The sequence below is a fragment of the Pantherophis guttatus genome, chromosome 3 (assembly GCF_059756535.1).
Source record: "Pantherophis guttatus breed Tessera chromosome 3, ASM5975653v1, whole genome shotgun sequence".
Taxonomy (NCBI): domain Eukaryota; kingdom Metazoa; phylum Chordata; class Lepidosauria; order Squamata; family Colubridae; genus Pantherophis; species Pantherophis guttatus.
The window spans coordinates 170,461,143-170,466,445 of NC_142065.1; positions in this window are offsets into that span (position 1 = coordinate 170,461,143).

The following is a 5,303-nucleotide window of genomic DNA, read 5'->3' on the forward strand; positions in this document are numbered from 1 at the left end:
GCACCATGAAGTAATAAACAGGTGAGGGAGAAAATTATTTATCATGGCACGTAGTTTTAAATTTCATTGAAATCCAAGATATTCAGGATCATCTGATTGTAAACAAACACTGCAAGACATATTGTTAGAGTTACTTATATACTTGTTCTCACCATGTGATCTGCTGAGCAGGTGCTCTTCATGAATAACAATAAGATAGATATCTCGGTTACTTCAACTTACATTTCATTCATATTATTACTTTTTTGCGTTATAGTAGCCCAGCATGACTGCTGTGATTTGAGCAGTATATGGATTATTTAAATTAAGTAGATATTTAAATAAATGTCTGAAACTATTGGGACTTAGGAAGTATGTCTTCTCTTTCATCTGGAATATCATATCTGCAGAGACTTGGATGGCCCTTCCGCTGTCAATCTTTCATAAAGTAGTAAAGATCTGCTAGCTAGACTACTGCGTGAACCCATCGTAATATTGTATTTTTAGTCATCCAGAGTATAATGTGCCTTTTTAAAATATTTGGTTTATTTGTTATTTTAAACTGATTGCTAGCCACTCAGAGTTCTGTTTTGAATGGGAAGCCATGTAAATTCAAATTAATTAATTAATTATTAAATGAATGAATGAATGAATGAATGAATGAATGAATGAATGAATAAATAAATAAATAAATAAATAAATAAATAAATAAATAAATAAAATGGTGTAGGTGTTTTTTCATTCTATAGTCATCTCTTAATCTGTGAACACTCCTTGCATATCTCTACTTTGAATCCCAAAGTAAAACATCATGAAGTAATTAGTTCATTGTTTCTTAATTTTTAGATTAAGAAGTAATGATGAAAACCAAAAATAAATAATAGAACCCTTTATCACTTTATAAAAATATAGTTTCAATGGGAGGAAAGGCTGGAAGCTGTGCTAATGGTAAATCCCAACTGAAATCGATAGAGAAATTTAGGAAAATAGTACTGTCAATTTCACTGCTGAAAATTAGCATGCAACATTTTCAGAATCTGTCCACCCCAGTTGAATAGTAATTCTTCTAGGATTTAAAAAAAAAAACTGGAGATGGAAAATCATTTGGTTAGGAGAAAAAAGAATTTGGAGTTGGTATGGCAGCAGACTAACCAGTCTGCTTTAAAAAATAGATAAATCAGGAATGGGGGAGTTGTTTTCAACAAAAGAAGAAAACTATTGCTAGATACTTTCTTTAAGTAATACATTATAAAGTTATACTTTTAACTCAGGAAGTATTCTTAATCTGATCCATCTATTGCTCTAGCCACTAGTCTTTCCAAAGAGAAAAAGAGAAAAGATGCTTCAAAGTGCAGCACTTTGAAAGTTAAAGAGTATCACTTGTATATGTGTACAAGTGATTGACCATATGCATTGACCATATATTTACTAATTAAGGTAGGTTTAAAAATACATATGCATGTATGCATACATATGCATTGACCATATATTTACTAATTAAGGTAGGTTTAAAAATACACATCAGTCAAGGCAACTCATCCCTGAAAGAAGGACCACATAATATATGACATTCTGCCACAGATTCCACTGGGAATGTAGCATTTCAGTCTTGGTGAATCCATGATGACATGATCAACACTACAAGAATAGCATTTAAGTTAGCATTTGAAGTTGCTATGAGACTGATGAATGGCAGTGGATTTATTTCATTCACTTGTAAAGTAACCATGGCAGCACATGCTACCACAAAAACACTGTCTCTTTTGCAGTGCTTTCTGGAGTGACCATGTAAACCCGTACTATCAGATGGTTGCATGATTATGTCAGGAAACACTGCAGGAATAATACTATATCTGTGATGAGTCCCAACTTCAAGAATTTTAACTTCTAAGAAAGGGAGAAAAAACTAAAAGATGAATATATTCCAGCTATCTTGTGCAGGAAATAAATTAATCAGGCTAATTTTCTGGGAAGATTTAATTTAAAATCTGAAGAGAAATCTGTCTCCAAAAGTGTACTGTAGAATGTGGCTGCTGGGCTTTTCCTTAATCTGCACATTTTTGCTAATGATTAATAATGGTTAATTATTTAGTGATATCTGGAGCACAAATGTTTTGGGGAAACAGTCGTGTTTTAAGTCTAAAACCATATCAATAATTAAGAAAACAGCATTCAGCAGCCTTGAAAATAAGCAATATGCTTGGGAACATGAAAGGAATTGCTTTATTATTATTTATTATGTCTTGATGATCTTCACTCTGAAAGTTTCCTGGCCTAGCTTAAAATGGTTTTAATGGGGTTCTTAAATTTTCGATTTTATTGAATCTGGGTTTTAAATTGGGAATTTTTCGATTTTGCAGATCTGGGATTTTAAATTGGAAATGCCGATGATTTAATTTATTTTAGTTTTTTCTTAACTTTTGTACTATATGTGTTTTAAGTTTGGCTGTCCACCGCCCTGAGTCCCCCTGGGGAAAAGGGCGGTATATAAGTTGAATTAATAAATAAATAAATAAAGGCCTGTTGTCTTTCAATCAGCCTGCTTGGGGGGAGGGAGGCTTGTCAACAAAAAGAAAATACTGGGAAGTAAGTATGGAAGAAATCGGGAATAGCTCACCAGATAATCTGTGGGGAATACCAGGTTTAAGAATGCAATATGTTTTTTATATCCCAACAACTTTCTTGTTACGCTATCCACCCTGGGGAAACACTTTCTATTTTGGCATCCCAGGACACTATTCAAGGCAAGGTTAAAGGACTGGCAATGGAATGTGCCTAAAATCATAATTGAGAGGAGAATTATCTTCCTGTGTTTTTCAGCATGAATAAACTTTTCCCTCCACTGTTAAGGAATAAAGTCTAGGGCCTGGTGGCTCAGCAGACTTATAGCATTGTGATTAACACCAGCTGTCTGCAATTACTGTAAGTTCGAATCTCACCAGGCTCAAGGTTGACTCAGCCTTCCATCCTTTCTAAGGTAGGTAAATTGAGGACCCAGTTTGTGGGGGCAATAAGCTGACTTTGTTTAAATATTCAAAAGTATGAAGGCTATTGCTTAACGCATTGTAAGCCGCCCTGAGTCTCCGGAGAAGGGCGGCATATAAATCAATTTTTTTTAAAAAAAAAGTCAAGTTTTAGCTTTGATGATACTATAAGACATTTGCCATTATTGGAGGAAACACCGATGAATGCTCAAACTCAGGTAAGCATGCCTAACTTTTTCTAGCTTTGTTATTCTGTCAGCTCATACCAGCCATCCCTTAAATAGTGGGGCTAAAAAGAAACAGCCTGACAATATTCAATGTTCTTTCTCTTTCTGCTTCTGTTTCTCTTTCTCATTCTCTGTCTCCCTCCTGCTCTCTGCTTCTCCCTCTCCTTCTGTGGGTGGGTATGCGCATGTGTGGGTCTTTGTGGATAGAGATTTTTTAATAGCATTTATTAGTATATATATTTATTTATATATAATATAATTATAATTATAGTATAATTATATAATTATAATATAAATTTATTTAGGTTTAGGTTTAGGTTTATTTGATTTGTATACCGCCCTACTCCCGAAGGACTCAGGGCGGTGAACAGCCAACAATAAAATACATAAATACACAAAATTTAAAAACCCGATAAAATCAAATTAAATTATTTGGCCCAGACAAATTAAAATGCCCCTATAATTTAAAAACAGATTAAAATTTACGTATTTAAAAAGGGAAGAGATCAGGCCAAGCCCGCTTGATGGAATAAAAAGGTCTTCACAGCACGGCGGAAGGAGTGCAGATCCGGGATCCTCCGTATCTCCGGGGGGAGCTCATTCCAGATGGTAGGTGCCCCCACAGAGAAGGCTCTCCCCCTAGGGGTCGCCAGTCGACACTGTTTGGCTGACAGCACCCGGAGGAGTCCCTCTCTATGAGAGCGTACTGGCCGGTGGGAGGCTCTTTATTATATATATTCATGTATTAGGATATATATCTATTAGGATATATAAGGAATTATATATAAGGAATTATATATTAGGATATATAAAGAATATATGAGCCTTGGTGGCGCAGCAGATTAAAGTACTGCTAATTAGCACCAACTGCCTGCAATTACTGCAAGTTCGAATCTCACCAGGCTCAAGGTTGACTCAACCTTCCATCCTTTCGAGGTAGCTAAAATGAGGACCCGGATTGTGGGGGCAATTAGCTGACATTGTATAAAAAAGAACACCGCTTGTGGGGGGGGGCGAAAGCCCTACTAAGCAGGTATATACAAAAGTATGAAGGCTATTGCTTAACGCATTGTAAACCTCTCCGGAGAAGGGCGGCATATAAATTGAACCAATAAATAAATAAATAAATAAATAAATAAATAAATAAATAAATAAATAAATAAATAAATAAATAAATAAATAAGGAACATGGTGGCTCAGTGGCTAAGATGCTGAGCTTGTTGATCAAAAAGTCGGCAGTTCAGCAGTTCGAATCCCTAGTGCCGCATAATGGGGTGAGCTCCCGTTACTTGTCCCAGCTTCTGCCAACTTAGCAATTCAAAAGCATGTAAAAAACGCAAGTAGAAAAATAGGGACCACCTTTGGTGGGAAGGTAACAGCGTTCCATACACCTTTGGCATTTAGTCATTCTGGCCATATGACCATGGAGATGTCTTCGGACAGCACTGGCTCTTCGGCTTTGAAACGGAGATGAGCATCGCCCCCTAGAGTAGGGAACAACTAGCACATATGTGCGAGGGAAACCTTTACCTTTACTTTTATAAGGAATTTCAGCTTTTTAAACAAATCTACTTTAGAGTTGGTTAGGTACAACCATTACTTCTTTTAAAAAAAAGAATGTATATGTTACAATGCGTTATAAGTTGCAATATTTATTTAGAATATACATTGGAGATAGAAAACAAGATATATTATGGAGTAGTGTAGAGAAAACTAAGTGAATATGAAAGTTATATTTAAAACTATGCAAGTAAATATAAATTTGCAAAAGATAATGAATAATGATTGTCCACCTACAGTATGTAAAAAAATATGAAGCAGAATAGATTTCAAAAATTCTACTGACATGAGACTAATCCATATATCTCTTCTTGGAAAAGTAGATTCTCATATGATTTCTGGCAAATTTGTTGCTCGCATATTGGATATAAATTCTTGGTGAATGAATGGCTACATCATTGTTTATTTTTATTCTCAAAAGATAAATTTAGTGGGTATTTACTTTGGGGCAACACTTCTATGCTACAGTGATTTTGTGTTGGCACATACCAAGTTATGAAGTTCTAGTATAATTATGCTTTTGCTAAGTATGCCATTGCAAGCAAATTAATAT